Source organism: Podarcis vaucheri (assembly GCF_965113315.1).
Source record: "Podarcis vaucheri genome assembly, chromosome: 5".
In the NCBI taxonomy this organism is placed as follows: domain Eukaryota; kingdom Metazoa; phylum Chordata; class Lepidosauria; order Squamata; family Lacertidae; genus Podarcis; species Podarcis vaucheri.
In genome coordinates this window covers 16,549,611-16,560,369 of record NC_138763.1, presented here as the reverse complement: position 1 = coordinate 16,560,369, position 10,759 = coordinate 16,549,611, and the positions used below count along the sequence as shown (strand labels likewise).

Genomic DNA, 10,759 nt, shown 5'->3' with positions numbered 1-10,759 from the left:
AGCCAGTAGAGATAGGCTGCTGCGAATAACATTCATCAATGCCTATTGGGCCTTCACATCAGTGTTGGGACTATAGCTGAGGGATAAAACATGCACTTTGCAAGCAGAAGGTCCCAGCTTCTAGGATTCTGGTCCCCTTCAACTCTACAATTCTATGCTTCTAGGTGAGTGGTCCAAACAGCAAAAGCTCACGAGTCAAGCCAAGCAGAAGGCAGATTTGCCCACTTTGGACCTGACCCTTCACCTTAATTTTGTTCCTGCTCTTCAGAGACACTGAAAAAGTCCACTCCACCTCATTGTGGGGAGGAGTTGTGGTGGACTGCGTGGCCACCCACTCACCTCCGGGGCGGGGGACGAAGTTCTGCGTTGCCCAGGGGATCCTGCCCACGTCAACGACCAGCCAGCCAATCCGCTGGCTGGTGGGGGCGTGGCCGGGACCATTTAAGCAGAGGCGTGAGCCGGAGGGCTTCCTCTTGGCTCGCTGCTTCTATCTCCCGCCCTCCCTCCCTATTTTGCAGGTTTTCTTCATTGGCTTTGCTATGGCCCTTGGTTGGCCACCACTGAGGGACCTGGTAGGAATTTTTCCACCTAGCAAAATTGGCATGGAGCCATTTGGTTTTTGCCTACCCTGAAGCAATCACCACAACTTTGTAAGGTTTTGCGATTAGGCATTGTTTGACCTTATGACGGGGGAGGTGAGGTGTGGCCATCACCTGCCCCTCCAAGCTTAAGGGTATTCCGTTAAAGGAATCTGGGGTGTGGGTGGATCTTGTCTGAAGCCCAGGGCGGGGCTAGGACCATGACATGACCCCATCGGGAACACCTGGGAGAGCTCGAGTTGGTCTTCATCGATGGGGCTCCCCCTTCTGGTGGTTTACCCTTACCAGACTCCCTGCGCAACGGGCAGGAGTCAGATATAGTCAGGTCCATTCAATGCCTAAGCCAATACTGCTCACATTCTGTAATCAATAAAGTTGTGGCCAAAATTTGCCCAATAACATTAAGCTAATATTTGTGTCCTGTGTGCTTATTCTTCAACGAGGGGTGTTGCGGGGTCTTGACACGCAAGAGACCCAAACCCTGAAATCAGTGAGATCTAGGAGCCTTATTCCTGAAGATGAGCCTCAACAGTCAGCCTGAATTGTCCTCCTTAGACAGGGGGTTAACTTGATTTCATTGGAATCATAGAATTGAAGAGTTTGAAGGGATGCTGAAAATCATCTAGTCCAACCCCCTGCAGTGCAGGAATATGCATCTGTCCTATGCAGGGATCGAACCTGCAACCTTGGCGTTATCAGCACCATGCTCTAACCAACGGAGCTACCCAGCGCATATTTTATCACACCAGGCTCATTCTCCTTGCGAACAAGAATTTGCATTGTGTTCCTTGCAGAATGGAAGTACACGTCCCCTGAGCCTCACAGACAACGATGACTCCGATAGCTTTTGCAAATGAAATCATTCGCATGCACAAAAAGTACGCCATGCCGAGCCGTCAAAATGCCAGGGGATAACAATACGGCATTTAAAAGAATGGGCTGTATTCAATATAGATGGTGGTCTTTCTTTTCCTTGCAAGGTATGTGTCAGACAACTGCAGTTGTATGCCAAAATAATCTTCAGTAATTTAAAGATACTGCTCCACCTACTGGAGGAAACACTTCTTTGCTCTTTGGTGGGATCCTCCAGACAGCCAATTTACTGAGCAGTCATCCAGATCTGCTTGCAGAACGTTTTGCCTGCAGAACGTTTAACTCGCTCTATGCGGGGCTGCCCTTGAAACTGTCCCAGAATCTCCAGCAGGTGCAGAATGCTGCAGCGAGGCTCCTCACGGGGTCCCTGCCATGGGAGTATATTCACCCTGTGCTTTACCAGCTGCACTGGCTCCCAGTGGAGTATAGGGTCAGGTTTAAGGTGCTGGTTTGGACCTTTAAAGCCCTCTGTGGCCTAGGACCCTCGTAAGACAGAGCTATTCCGCCTGGCCTTCAACTTGAATTAGCCTGATCCTCTATTCCCTTTTCCCCTTTCCTCCTCTATGAAGAAACCCTTTCTGGGCCCCCACATTTAAATTCTACCCTGGTCTCCTTGCTAGCCCTAGTAGGACCAACTTGGCCAGTTAGCCCTGGTGATCATATGATGTCTACTGACTGGGTCCCCCCCCCCACGCAAAAAAAAATGACCCCTGAATTTTAGAATTTTATCGATATTGATGCTGCATTTTATGTTGTGTTTTATGCTGTTTTTAAGTCGCATTTTAATCAATGCTTTATATTTGCTGTTAGCGCCCTGAGCCCGGTTTTTAAACCAGGAAGGGCAGGGTATAAATAATTATTATTATTATTATTATTATTATTATTATTATTATTATTATTATTATAGTGGTACCTTGGGTTAAGAACTTAATTTGTTCTGGAGGTCCATTCTTAACCTGAAACTGTTCTTAACCTGAAGCACCACTTTAGCTAATGGGGCCTCCTGCTGCCGCCGTGCCACCACCGCATGGTTTCTGTTCTCATCCTGAAGCAAAGTTCTTAACTCGAGGTACTATTTCTGGGTTAGTGGAGTCTGTAACCTGAAGCGTCTGTAACCCGAGGTACCACTGTATTATTATTATTATTATTATTATTATTATTATTATTATTATTCAGAGGTTTGATGTGAGCATTTGCAACTGATGGCGTTTGTAGGTTATATGGCAATGAGCATTCATCTAGAGGCAGCAAAATTTGCAACAGGAAGTGGAAGAATTCAGTGATGGAGACGGGGCTTGGGCACCCACAAGAGCTGCACAAAACACCTCTGAGGGCTGCATGTGTCCCATGGGTTGCAGTTGCATGTGTGTGGGCTGGGGAGTAAGCTCAGTGGGATTTACTTTGGAGCAAAGTCAGTGGGATTTACTTTGGAGCAAACATGCACATTGAGTCACGGCATCTTATTTTAGTCTGCATTAATTTTGTATCTTGAGAATGTTGAGCATTTGCTGGGGTGAATGTAACAGAAGAATGCAGAAAGAATAGTCTGGTAAGGCTGGTGGTAGAAAGATTACAGGAACTTTAGGGTTATTTACCCCTGGCAGACAAAGCTATTCTGTGTACAAAGCTGCATATTCTGACCAGCATCAGTTTACAAAGAAGTTGGTCGACAGTTACTGATCATTAGCATTTTCCTCCTGCTCTTCAGCCAGAACCCCCCCCCCCCCAGCACAGTGCACATGGATTCAGTAACTGTCTCTTACCTGCCATCCGGCAATCCTAAAAGACACAGCACAAAAGGAAAAGGGATTGGGAGGGAGAAGGAAAGGAGCAAAATTTTTCTTCGTCCATGTTAATGACCAACAAGAATGGAAAGATTTCAAGAAGAAGAAAAGTTACAGTATGACACACGGCTGCACCATAAATTAGCAAAAAGGCATTGTTGTTATATTAGGACAATAGCGATGGCCACCAACTAGGGTGGCTTCAGTAGAGGGTTAGTTAGACTAATTTATGGGGAATGTGGCTATCGGTGGCAGAATGCCTCTGAATGCCAGTTTCTGGGAATTGTAAGGGCAGAGAGTGCTCTTGTCCTGTCTTCGGGCTTCCCGTAGGCATGTGGTTGACTGCCGTGAGAACACAGTGCTGGACTAATTTTCCCACTGGCCTGATCCCAGTAACACACTACTTATGTTCTTATGATACTGTCATTTTTGTTTTAGATCCTTTTCCTGCTGGTCCTTCGTATGAAATCCACTGCCTTTTCACAGCTGTAAAATTCAGCAAGCAAGCAAACAAAAGGAACATTAATGCAGCGGGGAGGAAACCATTTGGTTAAACAACAGTCATTCCCCCCCCCTTTTGTTTCCATTACAATCCAGTTGTTGATTTTTAGTTTTCGTTTTAATCATCATCATTCACCTGCTGGCACTGACGTTTCGTTCAAGCATGTGAAAAGCTGAGGAAGCCACTGAACAAAGCAGGCTTAAAAAACACACACACACACACACACACACACACACACACACACACACACACACCAACAACGACCCCCCCCCCAAACCACTGCCTTATCAGTCAGCAAAAAAGAACAGGACTCAGGAAACAATCAAAGCTTCCTTTAAAAACTATCAGTTTGGAAACATCAAGGTCAACAAAGGAGGGCATTGGCCGTTTCGCAGCGAGTCCTATCAGCACAACGGCAACACTGTGTGTAGGCCTCTTGTTTTCGGAGCTTTTGAGTTACGATAAACTGTGTTACACGTGGGCTAAACAAACGTTGCCTGACTAGCAGGCCATACACTCTGGAGAACAAAGGGGGCATTGTCTGCCTTGCTCCAGGGGTGCCATGCTTAATCAGAGTCTTTGCCTTGTGTTGGCTTGGTTTCAAGCACATATTGTAGCTGAATATCCAAAAAGGAGTGAGGGGGAGAGATTAAAAATAATATCACTCATTTCTCAATATTGCATACAAAGGAAAATGAGCTGGATATTTCATCCACTAGCAGTGCCGTTTGCTTATTCTTCCCCAAGGGATGTAAAGGGCAACACAACTTCTTGGGGAGGGTCATAGCTCAGTGGTAAAGCATCCATCTTGTATGCAGAAGGTCTCGGGTTCATTCCCTGACATTTCCTGGTAGGGTTGGAAATGTAGCCAATTTGAAAGCCTAGAGAGCCTTTGCCAGTTAGAGTAAGAAATTAAGAACTAGATGGACCAATGGTTTGACTCAGTATATGGCAATTTCCTGTGTCCCCAGCCCTTGCCATTAGTCTCTGTCCCTAGTGTGAGAGTTGTTAGGTAAAGGGACCCCTGACTGTTAGGTCCAGTTGTGACCGACTCTGGGATTGCGGCGCTCATCTCGCTTTATTGGCCAAGGGAGCTGGCATATAGCTTCCAGGTCATGTGGCCAGCATGACTGGCGAACCAGAGCAGCGCACAGAAATGCCGTTTACCTTTCTGCCAGAGCAGTACCTATTTATCTACTTGCACTTTGACGTGCTTTCGAACTGCTAAATTGGCAGGAGCCGGGACCAAGCAACAGGAGCTCACCCCACTGCGGGGATTCGAACTGCCAACCTTCTGATTGGCAAGCCCTAGGCTCTGTGGTTTAACCCACAGCGCCACCCGCGTCCCTTGTGAGAGTTGTTAGGGGAACCCTATTCCCCTCACAGAGGGTTCCCTGAGAGAAAGGGATTGGTTGCGAAACCACTCTGAGAGTTGTACCCTCCAACATTTCTCCGATGAAAATAGGGACGTCCTATTCCATAATAATAATTATTTTATTATTTATACCCCTCCCATCTGACTGGGTTGCCCCAGCTACTCTGGGTGGCTTCCAATATATATAAAAACATAATAAAACATTAAACATTAAAAAAATCCACTTCCCTATAGTACACAGGGCTGCCTTCAGATGTCTTGGGTGCGATGGTGGCCTTAGAATTCTGAGTTCTTCTGAATGTGAGTCAGTTAGGAAATGGCATCTCAGTGGATTGGGAGCCAGATGCAAAAATTGGCACCGTGGCATAATGGATTCAGGGGGCAGAGGAAGGGATGTGTGGGCCGCCCCGAGTGTCACCACTGAGGGGGGTGACAAAATGCGGGGTGCCACTCACTGCAGGGCCTGCAGCGCCCCCGAGCCACACTTCTCTCCCGGGTGAGACATGGTGGCTTGGGGGCGTGCAGGCTCCGTGCTGCCCAAATAGTCTGCCCGCTGCCTCCCCTCCAGTTGGAGGGAGGAGAGGGAGGAGTCAGGCAGACTCTGGAGGCCCCACGGTGCACCCCACCTCTATGGTGGATGCTGGGATGCGCCCCACCCCGATCTGGATGCTGGGATGGCTCTACCATCAAGGCACAGCCCCACTTTGAAACCACAAAAAGCAAAACCTCTTTGAAACTACTTTAAGAGGTCTGGAAAAACACAAGAATAGACAAGTGCTGCTAGATAGGTCAAAGGCCCATGTAGTTCAGTATCCTGTTCTCACAGTGGCCTGCCAGATTGTCAAGCCAATATAGCCAGAATAAAAATCTCCCCTGCCCAGATCCTGCCTGCAGCCATGTGCAATTTCCAAAAACACCTCATCAGGAGGGAAACTGTCAACCAATCTGGCACCTGACTTTGCAAGCGCCTTCTGCCAGATTCTTTGTCACTGCAGCTGTCAATGCAGCCTGTTTTACACTGCAGGGAACGCATTTAATTTCATCTGCCTGACACCTCCCACGCTACTTCTTAAGACTGTTACAAACTGCACTTCTGGGCTCCAACATCACACCTGGTTTTCCTCCTCACACCTCCACCTGCCAGCCTGTTTTTTTAAATTAACAGGGTGGTGCTCTTATCTAACAATAGACCAGAGGTGGGGAATCTTTTACAGACCAAGGGCCACATCCTCTTCTGGTCAGCCTACAATTGGTCCCTTCCAATGTTATGATCCCATCCCATGCTATGTGAAAGTCATGGCTAAATTGTGTCCCATTGATTTCAGTGGGACCTAAGTTCAGCTGCTTAGTCCATATTCAATTCAATGTGCATAGCATCACTTAGTTCAGCTGGTCCTATGGGGTGGGGGCTGGCTCCCATTCTTTAGATGAGAATCTGTGATACATCATTTACTCCGGTTGGCGGGGGGCCCTCCTGCTAATTCTCAGTGGAGCCCCAAACATCTGCCCCAAAAGTCTTGCACTAGGTGCTCTTTTGGTTTAACATACTGCTGGATGATGGGGATCCAGAATAGCTGGAAGGAGGCCCTTTACACAGTGCACAGTTGAACTATGGAACTCACTGCCACAAGATGCAGTGGTGGATGCCAACTTGGATGGCTTTAGAAAGGGATGGGATAAATTCATGGCTACTAGTCATGATGTCCTATAGGACCAGAGGCAGTGTACCTGAATAGCAGTTGCTGAGGATCATGCTATAACACTCAAATCCTGCATGCAGACTTCCCATAGGCAACTGGTTAAACCCTCTATCCTGAGTAAGGTTACCAGATTTTTTCCAGTGAATCCGGGGACACATTTCAACTTCAATTGGTTTTGTATGGGGACTGATTTGTAAATCTGGGGACTGTCCCCAGCAAAGGGGATGTCTGGTAACCTTAGCCTAGAGAGCTCTGGATTAGATGGGGCTTTTGGTCTAACTAATCCAGCAGGGTCCTTCTTACATTCTTAACTGGAAGAAGAGCTTTGAAGAACTCAGAAGCTCACTTTCAACTTCTGTTTGCCCTTCAAAAGGCTATACGGTAGCTTTTGCAATGAATAATGAGCCGCCCATTAACCAAGTTGTGTGGGGCAATACTCAGACCCAGATGGCTCTTGGGGGGGGGGTGGCGGCACAAAAAGTGTTAAGACACCAGCTTGTTTGCCTGAGATGTTCATTTACATTCCCTTCTAAAGCTGCACGCTCTGCCGAATTATTATGATGGTGCAATACAGCCAGCTAGTGGCGAAGACTGTTAGCAGCCCATTGAACCGATATTTTAAACCGGCAATATAAATTCACTGGAGTGTACATAAAAACAGTGCTAAAGACTACGTGGATGTTCAGGTCTATTAAAGAGATTATTGGGAGAGGCGAGTTCCCGAACGGAACAGCCAGTCTTTTTATAATCACGGACTAGCCATACATTATATTTGAATAGTAAGTCAGTCACTGGAGACTTGAGAGCCATCTGGCGGATGAGGATCAAAAATCTGCCTGGGAGGTGGGGAACCTGTGGCCCTCCAGATGTTGTTGAACTACAATTCAGGATGTACCTTTGGGTAACGTAACTTTCGGGTTGCGAACACAGCAAACCTGGAAGTGTATACTTCCGGGTTTTGCTGTGTGTGCGTGCGCAGAAGCGCTCTGCACACATGCGCAGAAGCACTTGATTGTGCCATGCGTGTGCACAGAAGCAGCGCCTCTAGATGCGGACTTTCGGGGTATGTACGGACCCCCAAAATGAATTAAGTTCATATCCGGAGGGTCCACTGTATCTGACTTTTAGAAGACATCTGAAGGCAACCCTGTTTAGGCAAGTTTTTAATGTTTGATGTTTTATCGTGTTTTTAATAATCTGTTGAAAGCTGCCCAGAGTGACCGAGGAAACGCAGCCAGATGGGCGGTGTACAAGTAATACAGTGGTACCTCGGGTTACATACACTTCACGTTACAGACTCCGCTAACCCAGAAATAGTACCTCGGGTTAAGAACTTTGCTTCAGGATGAGAGCAGAAATTGTGCAGCAGCGGAAGGCCCCATTAGCTAAAGTGGTGCTTCAGGTTAAGAACAGTTTCAGGTTAAGAACGGACCTCCAGAACGAATTAAGTACGTAACTAGAGGTACCACTGTAAATTATTATTATTATTAGCCAACCTAGCACCATCTAGCTGCTTTGGACTACAACACCCATCAGCCCCAGAGAGCACTGGGGTGTCCACTACAGATGTGAGTTGTAGTCCAAAACATATTGAAGGCACCAGGTTGACAAGGTCAGGCAACTATTGTTTTATGTTCCTACAGCTTAAAAAAACACATCTTCTCATTTTTAACATTGTTGCTGGAATTGTATTATTATTATTGCTTTCTTTTGTTTGCAAATCATCTTTAAAGTTGAAACAGTAAGATCATCAGGGTTTGAAGGCATGCAACGCTGCAACCTTGCTGAAGTCACACAGGTCTGGTCAGTGCTGCGAAGGGAAGCCATCTGAGAGCAACACATATCTCACCTTGAGTTATTGAAGAAAGGCTGGATACAAGTAGAAAGGCTGACATCCACCTAGGTCATGCTTCAGCTTGACCCACATAAATCAATTGACTTAAAACTTGCCTATTGAATTCAATGGGTCTACTCATGAGTGTGATGAACGCTGATTATCACCCATAATGAATAATCACGAATGCAAACGGCCGTCTTGCAGATAGCCACTCACTTTTGAAAGTATGGTTACCAAAAATTACAAATAGGACTTGCATAAAATTATTCCATCAATGCTCTTGCTATATGCATGGTGCTCTCTGGAGGGAGGGGAAAGGCAGAATAAATCACTTGCATAACCATTGTAGGGAACTGACCTTTGGCCAAACATAATAGCAGAACTGAAAGACTAAGACTTTTCTTCTGAAATTAGTTTCTGATTTAACTGCCTTAACCAGATTATTCCAAACCAGCTATTATTGGCTGAAGTCATTCTACACAGGAGACTCTGCAACCACTAAATATATATAGAGAGCGCAATCTAGAAACTGCTTAAATAGCTTCAGGTTAAGAATAGCTTCAGGTTAAGAACGGGCCTCTGAGGTATCACTGTATAATGGACTGGTCAGTCACAGAGATTACAGGAATATGGCCATTAAGTATAAATATATGACTGTGTTATGTATTAATAATAATAATAAATTTTATTTATACCCCGCCCTCCCCAGCCGAAGCTGGGCTCAGGGCAGCTAACAACAATCAAAATAATCCAGCATTCTAAAAACCTTTCATTATAAAAATTAATTAAAATCAAATTTATGGCAACCCTTAAGCAAAATTCTGTGCAGATTGCCAGAGGAGGGGGTCAGGCTGCACACTGACCAAAGGCCTAGTGGAACAGCTCTGTCTTACAGGCCCTGCGGAAAGATGTCAGGTCCCGCAGGGCCCTAGTCTCTTGTGACAGTGTTCCACCAGATTGGAGCCGCGGCCGAGAAAGCCCTGGCTCTAGTTGAGGCCAGCCTAACCTCTCTGTGGCCTGGGATCTTCAGGATGTTTTTATTTGCAGACCGTAAGTTCTTCTGTGGGACATACCAGGAGAGGCGGTCCCGTAAGTACGAGGGTCCTAGGCCGTATAGGGCTTTAAAGGTTAAAACCAGCACCTTAAACCTGATCCTGTACGCCACCGGGAGCCAGTGCAGCTGGTATAATACCGGATGAATGTGATCTCGCAGCGAAGACCCCATAAGGAGTCTTGCTGCAGCATTCTGCACCCGCTGGAGTTTCTGGGTCAATCTCAAGGGCAGCCCCACGTAGAGCGAGTTACAATAATCCAGTCTGGAGGTGACCGTCGCATGGATCAGTGGCTAGGTCAGGGCGAAAGAGATAAGGAGCCAACTGCTTAGCTTGGCGGAGATGAAAAAATGCCGCCTTTGTTATAGCTGTAATCTGCGCCTCAATAGAGAGGGAGGTATCGAAGATTACACCCAAACTCTTAACAGACGATGCTGGCACTAATTGCACCCCCGCAAGAGATGGGAGTTGCCCCCTCAATCCCATATCGCCCCGTCCCAGCCAGAGGACCTCTGTCTTCGAAGGATTTAACTTCAACCGACTCCCACATCTGGTCAGTGTGTCTGGGGCCAGAGTCAGGATGGCCATCCATCATCAGATAGAGTTGGGTGTCATCGGCATACTGATGGCAACCCAGCCCAAAACTCTGGACAAGCTGGGCGAGGGGGCATATAAAGATGTTAAAAAGCATCGGGGAGAGAATCGCACCCTGAGGCACTCCACACACCAAGGAGTGGCGCGATGACAATTCCCCCCCAAGCGCCACCCCCTGTCCCGACCAGAGAGAAATGAGCGCAGCCATTGAAGGACTGTGCCCTGGATCCCCACATCGGCAAGGCGGTGGTCCAGGAGTTCGTGATCGACCATGTCGAAGGCTGTTGACAGGCCTAGAAGAATCAGCAGCCCCAACCCGCTGCCTGCGGAGACCATCTGTTAGGGCGACCAGAGCCGTCTCGGTCCCATGACCAGCGCGGAAGCCAGACTGGAATGGATCCAGAGCCGATGTTTCATCCAGAAACCTACCAAGCTGTTCAGCA

At 47.2% G+C, this 10,759-nt stretch overlaps 1 long non-coding RNA gene across 1 annotated transcript; it reads right to left on the bottom strand.

The window, feature by feature from the left end:
- Positions 1-8,498: 8,498 nt before the first annotated feature.
- Positions 8,499-9,211, bottom strand: LOC309533667. The gene is made up of 2 exons (XR_014220397.1): positions 9,167-9,211; positions 8,499-9,124 (listed from the first exon to the last, which is right to left on the bottom strand). It is a non-coding gene; the product is annotated as an uncharacterized lncRNA (long non-coding RNA).
- Positions 9,212-10,759: the final 1,548 nt, after the last annotated feature.